The sequence below is a fragment of the Panthera uncia genome (genome assembly GCF_023721935.1).
Source record: "Panthera uncia isolate 11264 chromosome D3 unlocalized genomic scaffold, Puncia_PCG_1.0 HiC_scaffold_8, whole genome shotgun sequence".
Lineage (NCBI taxonomy): Eukaryota > Metazoa > Chordata > Mammalia > Carnivora > Felidae > Panthera > Panthera uncia.
In genome coordinates this window covers 36777686-36798101 of record NW_026057586.1, presented here as the reverse complement: position 1 = coordinate 36798101, position 20416 = coordinate 36777686, and positions in this window count along the sequence as shown.

Here is a 20416-nt window from a genome sequence, read left to right as displayed (position 1 = left end):
CTTAGAAGCAATCTTCCCTGCCAAAACCCTGATTCTGGACTTTGGGCCTCCAGAACTCAAGAACAGTAAAGTTCTGTTTAAGCAACTCAATGTGTGGCACTGTGTTATGGCAGCCTCAGGAAAATAATAGACTCTATTTCAAATGAAGTCCTATTTTGAAGTATTTCTGAGTAGACACGAATTTGGGGGAAACACTATCCAAACCAGTGCATCCACTTAACCATTTAAAGAAGAATTAACACCAGTCCTTTACAAACTCTTTCACAAAAGAAGAGGAATAATCTCAATTCATTCTATGGTGCCAGCACCAAAGCCAAAAGTAGCACAAGAAAAAAAATAAAGATGAATATCCCTGATTATTATAGATGCAAATATCTTTGACAAAATACTAGTAAACCAATTCCAGAAGTATATTAAAATAATTACAAACCATGATAAAGTTGGATTTATCTAGGAATGCAAGGTTGGTTCAACATATAAAACTCCATGTAATACACTATATTATTTGAATAAAGAACTGCATGATCATTTCAACAGATGCAATAAAGGCATTTAGACAAAACCCAACATGCTTTTCTGATTAAGCAAACCCAATAGAATGGAACTTCCTCAATTCAATAAAGGGTCTCTATGAAAAATCCGTATCTATCATCATATTTAATAAGGAAAGACTGAATGCTTTTCCCTTAAGATCAGGAAGATAACAAGGATGTCCACTCTTGCTGTGTATATTCAGCACTGTACTGGAGGCTCTGGCCAGGGCAACTTTGAGGCAACAAAAGGCATCCACATAGAAAAAGAAGAAATGAAACTATCTCTATTTGCAGATGACATCATTTCATATATTAAAAAATTCTAGGAAGTCCATCAAAAATTATTAGAGGGACGCCTAGGTGGATAAATCGGTTAAGTGTCCGACTTTGGCTCAGGTCATGATCTTGTGGTTGGTGAGTTCGAGCCCTACGTGGGGCTCTGTGCTGACAGCTCAGAGCCTGGAGCCTGCTTCAGATTCTGTGTCTCCCTCTCTCTCTGTCCCTCCCCTGCTCATGCTCTGTCTCAAAAATGAAAAAACATTTTAAAAAATCATTAGAATAAATGAATTCAGCAAGGTTGTAGAATACAATATCAATACAGAAAAATCAGTTGTATTTCTGTACACCAGCATAAATAGTTCAAAAATAAAATTAAGAAAACATTTAAGGGTTGCTTGAGTGGCTCAGTCACTTAAGTGTCTAACTCTTGATTTCTGCTCAAGTTACGATCTTATGGTTCATGAGATCAAGCCCTACATTCTGTGCTATCAGCTCAGAGCCTGTTTCAGATTCTCTCTCTCCCCTTCTCTCTAAGATAAACAAACATTTTTAAAAAGAAAACATTTAAAATAGTGTCAAAAAGAATAAAATACTTAGCAACAAATTTAGCAAAAAAGTACAAGACATATGCATTGAAAACTAAAACACATCACTAAAAGAAATTTTAAAAGATCTAAATAAACAGCACAAGTTCATGAATCAAAATAATATTGTTAAGATGGTAATTTCTCCCAAATTGAGCTACAATTTCAATGTAATGCCTACCAAAATCCCAAGTGTCTTTTTGCAGATATTGACAAACTGATCCTAAAATCCATATGGAAATTCAAGGTGCCCAGAATAGCCAAAACAATCTTGAAAAAGAAGAAAAAAGTTGGAGTACTCAAGCTTCCCAATTTCTTACTACAAGGCTGTAGTTTTCAAGATAGTGTGGTACTGGAATAAGTATAGACCCACAGATCAATAGAATTGAGAGTCCAGAAATAACCCCCATACTTATTCAACAAAAGTGTGAAGAAAATTTAACAGAATACCAATAAATGGTGGTGGGACAACTGGATGCCTACATGTAAAAGAAATGAGACCCCCTATGTCATATCACACACAAAAATTAACTCGAAATGGATCAAACACGTAAATATAAGAGCTAAAACTGTACCACTGTTAGAAGAAAACATATCCACCATCTTCATGACCTGATCATTGGGCAATAATCTCTTAGATATAAAACCGAAAGTAACAGCAAAGGTAGAAAAGCAAATATGTAAGTAGAACTTGGTCTATTTGTAGACCAAATATATTTATATTATATTTAGACCAAATCTAAAAGATTTGGAGTCCGGTTCAAGACAGCAATGTAGGAAGATCCTGAACTCACCCATCTCTCATGGACACACCAGATCTATAGCTGCAAATCTTGTGGGAAAAAAAGCCTAAAAACTAGTGGAGAAATGCCTTCACATCAGGCAAATGAAGAAACACACACACACACACACACACACACACACACACACAATGAAGATGGTAGGAAAGGCTGAGACACAATCTTGCCATAAACCCCATGCCCAGCATTATGACCCACAAATGGGAGGGAACACAGAAGTCAGAGCTTCTCCCTGAGGAACAATGGTTTTGTACCCCACATTGGGAACCCCAATTTTTAATACTTGCACCTGAGATACAACCCCAAAACATCTAGCTTTGGAAACCATTGGTGTTCATGCCCATGAGACCCATGGGGCTGTGGTGAACTAAGAAATGGGTCTTAAAATGCCTGTATGTGGACTCACTCACCCCAAAACCTAGAACAGAAGTAGTCTTTTGAAAGGAACCTGATTTTAAGATAATGTGATGCCTCTAGCTTTGTTCTTCTTTCTCAAAATTGCTTTAGCTATTCAGAGTCTTTTCGTGGTTCCATACAAATTTTAGGATTATTCTATTTCTGAGAAAAATGGCATTGGAATTTTGATAGGGCATAGAATATTTTAATGCTTTGGGTTATACGGGCATTTTAACAATATTAATTCTTCCAGTCCATGAGCATGGAATATCTTTCCACTTATGCATGTCTTCAATTTCTTTCATCCATATCTCATAGTTTTCAGTATACAAGTCTTTCACCTAAATTTAAGTGTCAATCTGAGGGGCAGGTGCCTGCTAGGATACTCCTTGGGGGACAGAAGCTGGTGGATGCCATCTTTGCACTCTTCCCCTCTGCCATGTTAAAGCTGGTGTGCACTGTCTTTTTTTTTTTTTTCCAAGTGGAAGCCATCTTTGCACTCCCACTCTGCCTTGCTCTAGACAGTAGGTACCATCTTCATGCTCTCCACCTGCTGCGCTCCAGAGCATCAGTATCGCTTAGAGGGGAGCTCCTACATGCACCAGTTTTTATGAATGGTGATCTGATTTTTGTAGCTGCCACCCATGGAATGCCCCTTGACTGCCTAGCTGGTGGCCAGGGGAGCTTGTGTTCCTGGGTCCCACAGGACTGTAACAATTGGAGAGACAGTTATTGGCCAACTACCATCCTGAAGGCACTGCACAGACAACATATTGAATCACACCCACAGTCTTTCTGTAAAAGAGGCCTATGTGCTTGTATTGGAGCACATAGATTAGAGGGGCAGATTTGAGGGGCAGGCTTCTGCTTTGGAACACATCTAGGAGATACATAGGTGACAGGGAACGCAGGCTGGGGAATACTGTCTTTTAGCTCTCCCTCTGCTTCACTACCGTTGACTTTTACTTCTCAGAAAGGAGCTTATACACTCATATGGAGCCCTGATTTTTGTGGGACATCTCCAGATGGCATGGCTCTAGTGGTCAGCAGGGATTAAGCTTGCAGTCCCACAGGATTGTATATATCTGCATTTTAAAAGCTGCTGCTGAGGGTTCTGGCTTCCAAGCAGCCTAAATTTGGGTGGTGACAGATACCCTCCCATTTGGGACACTAACAGGTCTTAGTAGATCCTCAAACACTGGGAACTATTAAAAATAAAATAGGCTTCTTGGACAATCACAGGTTTGACAGGCAACCAAGAGCAAAAACAGGGTTGAATGGTAAGTTTCATCTCCTACACAAGACTAATTCTCCAAGGCGAGGAGAGGTGGCTTATTCACTTAATTCAAAGAAACCAACAGACAGTCTAACAAAATGAGGAGACAGAGAAATATGTTTCAAACAAAGGACAAGACAAAACCTCAGATAAAGCACTAAATGAAATGAAGATAAGCAATCTACCTGATAAAGAGTCCAAAGTAATGGTCATAAAGATGCTTACTGAACTCAGGAGAAGAATGGAAGATGGTACCATGATCAAGTGGGATCTATCCCAGGGATGCAAGGATGATTAAGCATCTATAAATCAATGTGACACACCAAATTAATAAAATGAACATATTATGACCTTAATAGATGCAGCAGAGCAGGTGACAATATTCAACAGCCATTTCTGGTAAAAATCACATCAAAATCTCAACAAAGTGGATATAGAGAGAACATACCTCAACAAAAAGCTAACATCATACTCAACGGTGAAAAGCTAAAAGCTTTTCCTCTAAGATGAGGAGCAAGATAAAATACCTAGAAATAAATTCAACAAGGAGGTGAAAGACTTGTATACTGAAAACTATGAGATATGGATGAAAAAAACTGAAGACACACCTAAATGGAAAGATATTCCATGCTCATGGACTGGAAGAATTATTATTGTTAAAATGCTCATATTACTCAAAACATTCAAATATTCCATGCAACCCCTATCAAGATCCCAATGCCACTGTTCTCAGAATTAGAATAATCTTCAAATTTGTATGAAACCACGAAAAGACCCTGAATAGCTAAAGCAATTTTGAGAAAGAACAACAAAGCTAGAGGCATCAATCTATCTTATTTCAAATTATACAAAAGGTGCAAACAGAAATTCTAGAGCTGAAAAATATAAATACTAAACTAAAAAATTCAGTAGAGGGATTCAATAGCAGACTTGATCAGGCAAACAAACTTGACAGGTCATTTTAAATTATCAAGTCAAAGAACAAAAAGAAAAAAGAATGAAGAAAAGTAAAGAGAGCCTAAGGGACTTAAGGGATGCCGTCAAAGGGACCAATATTCACATTATGGGAATCCCAGAAGAAAAGAGAGAAATGGGGTCAGAGAATTTATTTGGAGGAATTAGAGCCCAAAACTTCCTAAATCCGAGGAAAGAAATAGGCATACAGATTCCAAAAGCTCAAAGAACTCCAACTAGAATAAGTTCAAAGAGAACTACATCAAGACACATGATAATAAAATTGTCTAGGGGTACCTGGGTGGCTCAGTCAGTTAAACGTCTGACTTCAACTCAGATCATGATCTCAAGGTTCATGAGTTCAAGCCCTGCATCAGGCTCTGTGCTGACAGCTCAGAGTCTGGAGCCCACTTCGGATTCTGTGTCTCCCTCTCTCTCTGCCTCTCCCCCATTCATGCTTGTGCGCTCTCTCTCTCTCTCTCTCTCTCTCTCTCTCATAAATAAACATTAAAAAAATTATCTAAAGTCAAAGACAAAATCTTGAAAGCATCAAAAGTAATTCATCATATACAAAGGATATCAGAGTTTTCAGCAGAAACTTTGAAAGCAAGAAGTGGGATGATATATTCAAAATGCTCAGAGCCTGGAGCGGAAAAAAGTCAACCAAGAATACTTTATCTGTTAACACTGTCCTCCAAAAATGAGGGAGAAATTAAGAGCTTCCAAGATAAACTGCTGAGGCTCTGCTCCTCGCCTGCCGTGGCTCTATTCCGGATTTTTTAGGATGACAAACCGGAGATAACTTGAGATTTCCTGGAAGTAGAAAATGGTGGAACTCTGCACTTAAAATTGTAGACAGCCTTTTGGTATGTTTAGGGTTTGACGTCTGAAATACTGATCCACACACAACTGAATAACAAGTTGTAAAAAGTGAGACATTCCTACGTTAGGTAATAAGGTCCATCTTTTATTTACTGATTCCTTGTCATACTTAAAAAATACCTGAAGTGAGGTTCCGGAAGATGGCGGCGTAGGAGGACGCGGGGCTCACAACGCGTCCTGCCGATCACTTAGATTCCACCTACACCTGCCTAAAGAACCCAGAAAACCGCCAGAGGATTAGCAGAAGGGAGTCTCCGGAGTCAAGCGCAGACTAGAGGCCCACGGAAGAGGGTAGGAAGGGCGGCGAGGCGGTGCGCGCTCCACGGACTGGCGGGAGGGAGCCGGGGCGGAGGGGCGGCTCGCCGGCCAAGCGGAGCCCCCGAGTCTGGCTGGCAAAAGCGGAGGGGCCGGACGGACTGTGTTCCGACAGCAAGCGCGACTTAGCGTCTGGGAGGTCATAAGTTAACAGCTCTGCTCGGAAAGCGGGAAGGCTGGAGGACAAAGGGAGGGAGAGCTGCTGAGCCCCCGGACGGCAGAGCTCAGCTTGGCGGGGAACAAAGGCGCCAGCGCCATCTCCCCCGCCCATCCCCCAGCCAAAATCCCAAAGGGAACCAGTTCCTGCCAGGGAACTTGCTCGCTCCGCGCAAACACCCAACTCTGTGCTTCTGCGGAGCCAAACCTCCGGCAGCGGATCTGACTCCCTCCCGCTGCCACAGGGCTCCTCCTGGAGTGGATCACCTAAGGAGAAGCGAGCTAAGCCTGCCCCTCCAGCCCCCGTGCACCTTGCCTACCCACCCCAGCTAATACGCCAGATCCCCAGCAACACAAGCCTGGCAGTGTGCAAGTAGCCCAGACGGGACACGCCACCCCACAGTGAATCCCGCCCCTAGGAGAGGGGAAGAGAAGGCACACACCAGTCTGACTGTGGCCCCAGCAGTGGGCTGGGGGCAGACATCGGGTCGGACTGCGGCCCCGCCCACTAACTCCAGTTATACACCACAGCACAGGGGAAGTGCACTGCAGGTCCTCACCACGCCAGGGACTCTCCAAAATGACCAAACGGAAGAATTCCCCTCAGAAGAATCTCCAGGAAATAACAACAGCTAATGAACTGATCAAAAAGGATTTAAATAATATAACAGAAAGTGAATTTAGAATAATAGTCATAAAATTAATCGCTGGGCTTGAAAACAGTATACAGGACAGCAGAGAATCTCTTGCCACAAAGATCGAGGGACTAAGGAACAGTCACGAGGAGTTGAAAAACGCTTTAAACGAAATGCAAAACAAAATGGAATCCACGATGGCTCGGCTTGAAGAGGCAGAGGAGAGAATAGGTGAACTAGAAGATAAAGTTATGGAGAAAGAGGAAGCTGAAAGAAAGAGAGATAAAAAAATCCAGGAGTATGAGGGAAAAATTAGAGAACTAAGTGATACACTAAAAAGAAACAATATACGCATAATTGGTATCCCAGAGGAGGAAGAGAGAGGGAAAGGTGCTGAAGGGGTACTTGAACAAATTATAGCTGAGAACTTCCCTGAACTGGGGAAGGAAAAAGGCATTGAAATCCAAGAGGCACAGAGAACTCCCTTCAGACGTAACTTGAATCGATCTTCTGCACGACATATCATAGTGAAACTGGCAAAATACAAGGATAAAGAGAAAATTCTGAAAGCAGCAAGGGATAAACGTGCCCTCACTTATAAAGGGAGACCTATAAGACTCGTGACTGATCTCTCCTTTGAAACTTGGCAGGCCAGAAAGGCTTGGCACGATATCTACAGTGTGCTAAACAGAAAAAATATGCAGCCGAGAATCCTTTATCCAGCAAGTCTGTCATTTAGAATAGAAGGAGAGATAAAGGTCTTCCCAAACAAACAAAAACTGAAGGAATTTGTCACCACGAAACCAGCCCTACAAGAGATCCTAAGGGGGATCCTGTGAGACAAAGTACCAGAGACATCACTACAAGCATAAAACATACAGACATCACAATGACTCTAAACCCATATCTTTCTATAATAACACTGAATGTAAATGGATTAAATGCGCCAACTAAAAGACATAGGGTATCAGAATGGATAAAAAAACAAGACCCATCTATTTGCTGTCTACAAGAGACTCATTTTAGACCTGAGGACACCTTCAGATTGAGAGTGAGGGGATGGAGAACTATTTATCATGCTACTGGAAGCCAAAAGAAAGCTGGAGTAGCCATACTTATATCAGACAAACTAGACTTTAAATTAAAGGCTGTAACAAGAGATGAAGAAGGGCATTATATAATAATCACAGGGTCTATCCACCAGGAAGAGCTAACTATTATAAATGTCTATGCGCCAAATACCCGAGCCCCCAGATATATAAAACAATTACTCATAAACATAAGCAACCTTATTGATAAGAATGTGGTCATTGCAGGGGACTTTAACACCCCACTTACAGAAATGGATAGATCATCTAGACACACAGTCAATAAAGAAACAAGGGCCCTGAATGATACATTGGATCAGATGGACTTGACAGATATATTTAGAACTCTGCATCCCAAAGCAACAGAATATACTTTCTTCTCGAGTGCACATGGAACATTCTCCAAGATAGATCATATACTGGGTCACAAAACAGCCCTTCATAAGTTTACAAGAATTGAAATTATACCATGCATACTTTTAGACCACAATGCTATGAAGCTTGAAATCAACCACAGGAAAAAGTCTGGAAAACCTCCAAAAGCATGGAGGTTAAAGAACACCCTACTAACGAATGAGTGGGTCAACCAGGCAATTAGAGAAGAAATTAAAATATACATGGAAACAAACGAAAATGAAAATACAACAATCCAAACGCTTTGGGATGCAGCGAAGGCAGTCCTGAGAGGAAAATACATTGCAATCCAGGCCTATCTCAAGAAACAAGAAAAATCCCAAATACAAAACCTAACAGCACACCTAAAGGAAATAGAAGCAGAACAGCAAAGGCAGCCTAAACCCAGCAGAAGAAGAGAAATAATAAAGATCAGAGCAGAAATAAACAATATAGAATCTAAAAAAAACTGTAGAGCAGATCAACGAAACCAAGAGTTGGTTTTTTGAAAAAATAAACAAAATTGACAAACCTCTAGCCAGGCTTCTCAAAAAGAAAAGGGAGATGACCCAAATAGATAAAATCATGAATGAAAATGGAATGATTACAACCAATCCCTCAGAGATACAAACAATTATCAGGGAATACTATGAAAAATTATATGCCAGCAAATTGGACAACCTGGAAGAAATGGACAAATTTCTAAACACCCACACTCTTCCAAAACTCAATCAGGAGGAAATAGAAAGCTTGAACAGACCCATAACCAGCGAAGAAATTGAATCGGTTATCAAAAATCTCCCAACAAATAAGAGTCCAGGACCAGATGGCTTCCCAGGGGAGTTCTACCAGACATTTAAAGCAGAGATAATACCTATCCTTCTCAAGCTATTCCAAGAAATAGAAAGGAAAGGAAAACTTCCAGACTCATTCTATGAAGCCAGTATTACTTTGATTCCTAAACCAGACAGAGACCCAGTAAAAAAAGAGAACTACAGGCCAATATCCCTGATGAATATGGATGCAAAAATTCTTAATAAGATACTAGCAAATCGAATTCAACAGCATATAAAAAGAATTATTCACCATGATCAAGTGGGATTCATTCCTGGGATGCAGGGCTGGTTCAACATTCACAAATCGATCAACGTGATACATCACATTAACAAAAAAAAAGAGAAGAACCATATGATCCTGTCAATCGATGCAGAAAAGGCCTTTGACAAAATCCAGCACCCTTTCTTAATAAAAACCCTTGAGAAAGTCGGGATAGAAGGAACATACTTAAAGATCATAAAGGCCATTTATGAAAAGCCCACAGCTAACATCATCCTCAACGGGGAAAAACTGAGAGCTTTTTCCCTGAGATCAGGAACACGACAGGGATGCCCACTGTCACCGCTGTTGTTCAATATAGTGCTGGAAGTTCTAGCATCAGCAATCAGACAACAAAAGGAAATCAAAGGCATCAAAATTGGCAAAGATGAAGTCAAGCTTTCGCTTTTTGCAGATGACATGATATTATACACTAATAATAAAGTAGCAGAAAGAGAAATTAAGAAAACAATCTCATTTATAATTGCACTAAAAATAATAAAATATCTAAGAATAAACTTAACCAAGGGGGTGAAAAACCTGTATTCTGAAAACTGTAAGACATTGATGAAAGAAATTGAAGATGACACAAACAAATGGAAAGATATTTCCATTGCTCATGGATTGGAAGAACAAAAATTGTGAAAATGTCCATTCTACCCAAAGAAATCTACAGATTTAATGCAATCTCTATCAAAATACCAACAGCATTTTTCACAGAACTAGAACAAATAATCCTAAAATTTGTGTGGAACCACAAAAAACTCCAAATAGCCAAAGCAATCTTCAGAAAGAACAAAGGTGGAGGTATCACAATCAGTGATTTCAAGATATACTACAAAGCTGTAGTGATCAAAACAGTATGGTACTAGCATAAAAACAGACACATAGGTTAATGAAACAGAATAGAGAGCCCAATAATAAACCCACAATTATGTGGTCAATTAACCTATGACAAAAGAGGCAAGAATATACAATGGAAAAAAGACAGTCTCTTCAACAAATGGTGCTGGGAAAACTGGACAACTACATGCAAAAGAATGAAACTGGACCACTCCTTTATACATACACAAAAGTAAACTCAAAATGTATTAAATTCCTAATTGTGAGACCCTAAACCATAAAAATCCTAGAAGAGAACATAGATAAATCCTAGAAGAGAACACAGGCAGAAATTTCTCTGACATTGGCTGCAGTGTTCTATATAGAAGTTGTTTGTGACTTGTCAAACATTTCTGCCCAGAGCTGCACATACATGGGTTTATTTGGCTTGTATTCCATTTCTGGACTCAGGGTCAGAGCTGGCCCTTCTGTCCTGACACTAAGAGGGATTACTCTGCCTCACCACCTTGAGTCAGACCAGTCTGGCTCCATGGACTGGATTGGAGAGGGAAGAGAAATATGCAGGTTCCCAGGCTCCTAACACTGTGTGATACCATATGAGAAACAGAGAAAAAACAGCTTGCTCAGCACTGCAGTTAGGCAAACTTAATGAACAATCATAAATCATACATGGGTAATGTATGTATGTGTGTGTGTGTGTGTGTGTGTGTGTGTGTATGGCGCTGGTGGAAATACTGAGTTGGAAGTGTCTCACCTGAGGAGAGGACGCTCTTCCCAGGACCCTCAACTGGGACTCAAACCCACTGCTCACCATGAGGCTTCCCCAGGCAGGAGGCTGGATGCTGTGAGTACCCAATTTGATGTATTAAGACTTCTTTGTTCTCTACACTCTTTCCCTCTTTATGTTAACTATAATTGTTTAATTCCTTATATTCCCTTTCCCTTATAATTAATAAAGCTTTTCTCCACAAAACTAAGTGCGGCTATCATGAATTACTATTATTCAAAACAAGTAGCAACATTTTTCTAGATATGTCTCCTGAGGCAAGAGAAACAAGACCAAAAATAAACCACTGGAACTACATCAAAATAAAAAGATTTTGTAAGCAAAGGAAACAGCAAAACAAAAGACAACCTACTGAATGGAGAAAATATTTGCAAATGATATATCTGATAAGGGGTTAGTATGCAAAATATATAAAGAATGTATACAACTCAAAACTGGAAAAAAAAAACAGTTTAAAAATGGGCAGAAGACATGAACAGACATTTCTCCAAAGAAGACATACAAATGGCCAACAGACATGAAAAGATATTCAATATCACTCATCATCAGGGAAATGTGAATCAAAACCACAATGAGATATCACCACACACATGCCATAAAGGCTAAAAATCAAAAACACAAGAAACAACAAGGGTTGGCAAGGATGTAGAGAAAAAGGAACGCTCTTACACTGTAGTAGTAATGCAAACTGATATAGCCACTGTGGAAAAGAGTATGGCAGTTCCTCAAAAATTAAAAATAGAATTACCATATGATCCAGTAATTCCACGGCTAAGTATTTACCCAAACAATATGAGAACACTAATTTGAAAAGATCTATGCGCCCCTATGTTTACAATAACCAAGATATGGAAGCAGCCCAAGTGCCTATCGATAGATGAATGGGTAAAGATGTGGCGTATATGTATATATACATGCATGCATACAAATACACATACATACATGGAACATTACTCAGCATAAAGAAAGAATGAAATCTTGCCATTTGCCATAATATGGATGGATCTAGAGGGTATAATATCAAGTGAAATAAGCCAGAGAAGGACAAAAACCATATGATTTCACTCATATGTGGAATTTAAGAAATAAACTAAATCAGAAAAAAAACAAACAAACTTAAATATAGAGAACACACTGGTAGTTGCCAGAAGGGAGGTGGTGGGGAAATGTGTGAAACAGGTGGAGATGATTAAGAGTACACTTGTGATGAGCACTGAGTTATGTATAGAATTATTAAGTCACTATATTGTACTCCTGAAACTAATATAACACTGTACATTAATTACACTGGAATTTTTATTTTATTTTTTTTAAGTTTATTTATTTTTAGAGAGAGAGACACGGTAGGGGCAGAGAGAGAGAGAGAGAGAGAGAGAGAGAATCCCAAGGAGGCCCTGCACTGTCAGCACAGAGCCTGATGCGGGGCTCAAACTCACAAACCAAGAGATCATGACCTGAGCTCAGGTCAGACCCTTAACCAAATGAGCCACCCAGGCCCCCCTATACTAGAATTTTTAAAAAAGGAATAGGAGAGAGAAATACACATCAACACAGCACTAGTTAAAGACTTCAATTCCACTCTTCCAATAATGCATAGAACAACCAGACAGAAGATCAATAGGCAAATGGAAGAATTGAATAACACTATAGAACAATTGGACCTACCAAAGATATAGAACACTCCACCCAACAAGAGCAGAATGTACATTCTTCTCAAGTACACATGGTACGTTCTCCATCATAGACCACATGTTAGGTCACAAAACAAGATATGAAGTTACCTTTTCCTATCACAATGGAGTGAAACTAGAAATCTATAGCACAAAACCAGAAAATCCAGAAATATGTGAAAATTAAATGATACGCTCTTAAACAATCAGTGCATCAAAGAATTTACAAAAAAAATAGAGAATACCTTGAGACAAATGAAAAATAAAACACAATATACCAAAACATATGGGATATAGTGAAAGTGGTGCTAATGGGGAAGCATATCACTGTAAATGAGGACTATAAAAAAGCAGAAAGATCTCAAATTAACCTAAGTTAATACCTCAAGAAACTAGAAAAAGAAACACCCAAACATGGAAGGAAGGAAATAAAGATTAGAGCAGAGATAAACTAAAGAGAAAAACACTTAAAAAAAAAAAATCAATGAAACTAAGAGATTTTTTTTTTTAATATTTATTTTTGAGAGACACAGACAGACAGACAGAGTGCAAGCAGGGGAGGGCAGGGAGAGAGGGAGACGCAGAATCTGAAGCAGGCTCCAGGCTCTGAGCTGTCAGCACAGAGCCCGATGCGGGGCTTGAACTCACAAACCAGGATATCATGACCTGAGCTGAAGTCAGATGCTTGACTGACTGAACCACCCAGGTGCCCTGAAACTAAGAGACTGAAAACAATTTTTTTTAATGCTTATTTTTGAGAGAGAAACAAAATGTGAGCAGGGGAGGGGCAGAGAGAGAGAGAGAGAGCAAGACAAAGAACCTGAAGCAGGCTCCAGGTTCCAAGCTGTCAGCACAGAGCCCAACGCGGGGCTCGAACTCACGAACCTTGAGACCATGCATGACTTGAGCCAAAGTAGGATGCATAACCGACTGATCCACCGAGGCGTCCCTTGAAACTAAGATTTTTCAAAGAGCAATATAATTGACAGACCCTTGTCTAGATTAATTTTTTAAAAAGATTCAAAACTAAAATCATAAATAAAAGAGAAGAATTTATCACCAATACCACAGAAATAAAAGGCATTATAGAAAAACACTAGGGACAGTTATCTGCCAACAAACTGAATAACCTAGAATGGATAAAATCCTAGAAACATTCTTCTGCCAAGACTGAATCATGAGGTAACAGAAAATCTGAACCAACTAGTGATGAGCAAGAAGATTGAATCCGCTATCAAAGCTCACCAAGAGCAAAGGCTCACCAAGAAGGGAAGAGCCCTAGCCCATTAGGAGGCGTTGGTCTAGCTACAAAGGCCAGGGGAGCTGCCAAGCAGATGACCCAGCCATTTCTGAAGGCCTGTCTGTCATGCTGTCGGTTTGAGCTAAAGGTTTCACAGCAAACTAAAGCACGTGTGAAGATAAGTGGTTGAGGGTCTATTTCCCCAAATGCCTGTTGACTCCAGGATTTCCATTTCCTCCACTCGGGTGGGGGCGGGGTATCAGTCAACCAACAGTGTGGAACCCAGTTATTGTGAAGCCTTAACCTGAAATGGTTCCGCTTGTCCCTGTAACTGTCCCCCCGCCATCTTTTGGGGGTCTCCCTCATTTGGGAGCAGTTCCCTTAAGAATGCCTTGGCCCAGTTTCACAACTTTCTAGCCACCTTCATTTGTTTCATTCTGATATCCCATCTTGAGCTGAGTTCTCCTTTCTCTTCTCTTCCTTCTCAGAGTGTGTTTGGTAGAGGCAGGGGGTGGGGGAGGGGATCTTCCAGTCCGCTGTGCCCTAGTTCTTCCCCAAGTCCCCTCTAGTGTGGGATGGGAACTGCTCTCTGAGACCAACTCCTAGGCGGGCGGGCCTTTGCCATCTTGCTTCTTGACTTTTAGGAACTAGGGCCCCCTCCCCAGGCAGCTGTCACCGGACATTCTCTCTCTGCCGTTCAGGTGGCAGAAGGAACCCCAGCAAGCCTGCTGACTGATCATATGGGCAGCGTGTGCGGTGCCAATGCCAGGCTCCCTCCAGGCAGGCACCCCGCTCTGCTGAGTGGGGACACACCCAGGAAGGGACGAGTTTCTTCAGAAGGACTGGCCGCCACTCCTCCCCAGCTCAGTGTTCAGACGCAGGCTCGGGAGCTGAACGTGGGACAGGTCTGAAGGCAGAACGGGCTGGGTCAGAAACTGCTGCTTCCCTATAAGCCTGTGTGGAGGGGCTGGCCCACCTCAGCCCCTGCCTCCAAGGCCGGGAAGAATCTTCGCCTTCTGTCTTCAGCTTTGGGCCTTTGTCACTTTTCAGGACAGCAGGAGACATTGCACTCCCTGTCCTGTGGGAGGACAGGAGAGGGACATTGCTCCTAACTATGGCATTGAATGGCCAAAGTAAGGGTGCCGACCGTGAAAGGAGACACAGGCACTATGGAAAGAGCACCGGCTTCAAGTCAGTCACTGGTTCAAACCCCAGGTGGGCCATGTATCAGTCGGGGGATCTTTAGCAAGTAACTTGTCTGTGCCTCAGTCTGGTCATCTCTAAAATGCCTTCCTCAGGACACCCGGTTAAGTGGCTCAGTCGGTTAAGTGTCCAACTTCCCACTTCCGCTCAGGTCACGATCTCAGGGTTGGGTTCCAGAGTTCGAGCCACACATCAGGCACCCTGTTGTCAGTGCAGAGCCCGCTTCAGATCCTCAGTTCCTCTCTTTCTGCCCCTTCCCCCGCTAAATGCATACATACATACACACATACATAAAATGCCTTCCTCACTGGGGAGTTATAACATCTTGCCAGCATTAACAAATGACCTTTCCCTTCCTCGGTTAGCATTTGCTTCTGCTGGGACAGGGGCCAGTGGTGGGAGCAGCTGCACCTGGCTGTGTGCCAGACCAGACCAAGGATCCCCTGCAGCTGGACAGCCCACAGAGGATCCCGTTCAGAAAAGTGTCAATCTGGTCCTCCTTAACCAACGCATGGCTTGATTCAACTCCAGCCAAGAAACACATACAACTGCAAAAAGTGTAAAGAAACCTGTTGGTGTTTACTCTTCCGCACTCCCATTTTTACTCAGCTCAGCCCGCCCCTCAGTGTGCAACCTTCCAGGGGAGGCTGTTTCACAGGCCGCTTTAGGGATAAAAAGAGGACTTGAAACAGAGAACTGAAAGAGAGAAAAGTCTCAGTCAATCTTTCTCATGATTGCAGGCTCAACACTCCTACACACAACATTAACAAAGAGAATTCAACATTAGATTAAAAGGACAATTACTTCAACCAAGTTGGGATTGTCTCAAAATGTAACTAAGGTTTAACAAAATATCTATGCATAAATTCTATCAGTAAATGTTTGCTAAAACACTACTAGTAAGACTTGTTGCAAAAACATGTGTTTAACATGTTATTTTTAAAGTACTCTTGTACTGGGGTGCCTGGGTGGCTCAGTAGGTTAAGCGTCCAACTCTTGATTTTGGCTCAAGTCATGAGATCAAGTCCTGTGCTCTGCACTGAGTATGGAGCCTGCTTGGGATTGTCTGTCCCTCTCTCTGGGTCCCTCTCTCTGGGTCCCTCTCTCTGGGTCCCTCTCTCTGGGTCCCTCTCTCTCTGCCCCTCCCCTGCTATTGTGCTCTCTCCCTCTCAAAATAAACATTAAAAAATGGTCTTAAAAAAAACAAAGTACTCTTGTACTTTAACTTATGTTATTCTAAACCAAAAGCCAATATTATATTTGATGATAAAATTCTAGAGACTCTGTTATTTAAATCAAACAAAACAAGGATGCCTGTTATCACCATTAGCACTATACTAGTGTTCCGGAAGCTCTGGGCAATGCATCAGGACATGAAACAGAAAGGAGGCAAAAAAAATATCAAAAACAACAATTTGTTCTCATTATTTGCAGATGATTGTCATTTACTCGTTCATTAATTCACCAAATATACATTAAGAGCCTCCTCCACATCCACTCCATTAAGGACTCAGAATGCCAAACTTCCTGTCCCCACATAGCTGACATGAGGAGGAGGAGTGGAGAGACCGTGAAACAAAACAAACAATGCGCCTTGAAGAAAACTCATGCAGCTAATGAAATAACAGAGGGGAGGGAGCCATTCTGTATCAGGTCAGCCTACCAGAGGAAGGACTATTTGACCACAGCCTGAAAGGTACAAAAGAGTAAGCTGTGGGGCAATTGGTCTGTTTTCCAGGTCAGGGAGCAGCGAGGGCAAGGCTCTGGCATAGGGACAAGGTTAGAAAGCTGGAAGATTAGACAGCAATGTGCTCAAGCAATGGCTAGGAGAAGGGAAAGGGCTCAAGACAGGACCAAGTAGCAGGCAACCAGAAGACTAATTGTTGTAGGCAGCATAATGGCCCCCAAAGATGGCCATGTCCTAAACCTCAGAATTTGTGATTATGTTAGGTTACTTGGCAAAGGAGAATCAAGTTTGCAGATGGAAATAAGGTTGCTAATCAACTGACTTTGAGATGGGGAAATTATCCTGGATTATCTGAGTGGTCCCAGTGCAATCACAAGTGTCCCTAAATGTTAAAAAGGGAGGCAGAAGAGTCAGTGCCAGAGTCATGTGTGATATAACAAAGACTCAACTGGACATTGCTGACTTTGAAGATGGAAGGGGGCCATGAGCCAAGGAATGCAAGAAGCCCCTAGAAGTTAAACAGTGTGAAAACACGGATCATTTCCTAAAATCTCCAGGAAGGAACATAGCCCTACTTCAATTACCTTAAAAAAAATTTTTTTTATTATCTTGATTTTAGGCCAATGAAACTCATCTTGGACTTCTGATCTCCAGCATTGTATGATAATATACTTGTGTTTTTAAGCTACTAGTTTGTGTTCATTTGTAACAGCAATAATAAGAAACTAATGCAATGGTGGATTACATTGATTTATTTTCAAATAGTGAAATACCACTGCATCCCTGGAATAAACCCATTTGGTGTATAATTCTTTTATAGTGCATCTATATTTATGAGGGATTTCTTTTTTGTGCTATCACTGTGCAGTCCGATAGGTTAATTCTGAAGCGTTCCCTAGAAGAGATTTATACAATTTAGAAGTCTTCGGATGTTTAGAATTCTCCAGCTAAGCCATTTGACCTGGAAATTTCTTTTACAGGATTTTAAACTGCAGCTTCAGTATCTCGAAGGTTACAGGGCTAAATTATTTTAGATTAGATGAATTTGATAGTTTGTACTTTTCAAGGAATTGGTTCACTTCATCTAAGACGTTGAATTATTGTGCATTGAGTCGTGTGTAGTACTCCTTTATTATCCTTGTTCAGGGTCTGTCGTGATATCCCCCGTTTCACTCCTGATACCGATCATTTCTCTTCTCCATTTTAAAAATTTGTCAGTCCTGCTAGAAGTTTGTCAATATTATTGATCTTTTCAAAGAATCTCTTTTGGTTTCGTTGATTATTTTCTATTATTTTTCTGCTTTGAATTCCTTAGATTTGTGCCCTGATTTTGATTATTTCCTTTATTCTGCTTGCTTTCTGCTTATTTTGGTCCAGTTTTTCAAGATGGGAACTTGTGCTTTTGGTTTAAAACATTGTTTCTTTGTTATGAAAGCATTTAGTGCTATAAATCTCCCTCTAAGCACTTCCTCAGCTGTGTCTCACATTTTGATAGGTTGTATTTTCACTGTCATTCAGTTCATTCAGTTAACATTCATGTTCATCTTTTTAATTGCCCTTGAGACTTCCTCTTTGACATGTGTATTATTTAGAAGAGTGTTGTTCAGTTTCCAAGTGTTTAGAAATTGTTCTCTTTTTTTCCTATTTATTTCTAATTTGAATTAATTATAGTTAAAGAACACCATCTGTATTATTTACATTTTTAAAAATTTGTTGAGATTTACTTCATGACATTTGGTAAATGTTCCATGGGCACTTGAAAAAAAAATGTGTAATCTGCTCTTGTTGGGTAGAATATTTTGTAAATTCAATTAGATTCCATTGGTTGAGAATTAGGATGATGAATTCTTCTATATCCTTGTTAATTTTCTAATTGTTCTATCAGTGTGGAGAAAGGGATGTTGAAGTTTCCAAATTTATTTGTGGATCTATTTCTCCTTTCAGTTCTATCAGTCTTTCCTTCAGATTTTGCAGTGCTGGTGTTTAGAGCATGCATACACATGTAAGATTGCTATATCTTCTTAAGGGATTGACCTTTTTATCATTAGTAATGTTCCTTTCCATCTCTTTTCATTTTCTTTGCCCTGAAGTCTTCTTTGTCTGAGAATATAACCACACCTGCTTTGGTTTTTGCATATGTCTTTCCCCATCTTTTAATTTTCAACCTACCTAAATTGTCATATTAGAAGTGAGTTTCTTATAGATAGTGTACAGTTGAGACATTTTAAAATTCAGCTTGCCAATCTTTTAATTGGTATATTTAGACCACTTACATTCAATGTGATTATTGATGTGAGGATCAAGTCTACCACTTTTTTAAATGTTTGTTTTGCTTTTAACTTCTTAGTTCTCATTTTCTTACTTTCCTGTAGGTATTATTTATTATTTTATTGCTTTAGGATAAGACTTTAGAGCAATTTTAGGTTCACAAAACATATATATAAAGTACAGAGATTTCCCATATACTTTCCACACCCACACATGCATAGCCTCCCCCATTATTAACATCATTCACCAAAGTGGTACATTTGTTACCAAGGATGAAACTACATTGCCAAATTATAATCACTCAATGTCCATAGGCTACCTTAGGGTTCACTCTTGGTCTTGTACATTCTATCGGCTTGGAGATATGTATAATGACATATATCCATCATAATATCATACAGAGTATTTTCATTGTCCTAAAAATCCTCTGTGCTCTGCCTATTTATCCCACCTCTAACTCCTGGCAACTACTAATCTTTTTATTATTTCTATAGTTTTTATTTTCCAGAAAGTCATATCGTTGAAATCAGGTCATATGTAGGTTTTTCAAATTGGCTTTTTTTCCCCACTTAGTAATATACATTTAAGGTTACCCCATGTCTTTTCATAGCTTGATAATGCGTTTCTTTTCAGTGCTAAATAATATTCCATTGTCTGTGTGTACCACAGTTTATGTATCCATTCAAATGGACATCTTAGAAAAAAAAAAACAATAAATGGACGTCTTAGTTGATTAGTTGCTTCTAAGTCTAGGTGTTACAGATAAGTCTTCTATAAACTTTCATGTGTGGGCTTTTGTGTGGACATAAGTTTTCTACATTTTTGGGTGAATACCAAGGAGTACACTTACTGTATTCTGTGTAAAAGGAGGTTTAATTTTGTAAGAAATTGCCAACTGTCTTCCGAAGTAATGATACCATTTTGCATCCCCACCAGCAATACATGAGAGCTCCTGTTGTTCCAAATTCTTGTCAGCATTTGGTGTTGCTGGTGTTCCAAATTTTGGCCATTCTAATAGGTATGTAGTGGTATCTCATTTTAACTTGCATTTCCACGATGACATACGATGTGCAACATGTTTTCATATGCTTATTTGCCATCTGTTTATCTTCTTTGGTGAGGTGTCAAAGTCTTTGGTCCATTTTTTTAATTGGTTGTTTTTTATTGTTGAGTTTTAAGAGTTCTTTGTATATTTTGGGTAACAGTCCTTCATCAGGTATGTCTTTTGCAAATATTTTCTCCCAGTCTGGTCTTGTCCTCTCATTCTCTCAATAGTCTTTTACAAAGCAGAAGCTTTCTAACTTTAATAAAGTTCAGCGTATCAGTTATTTC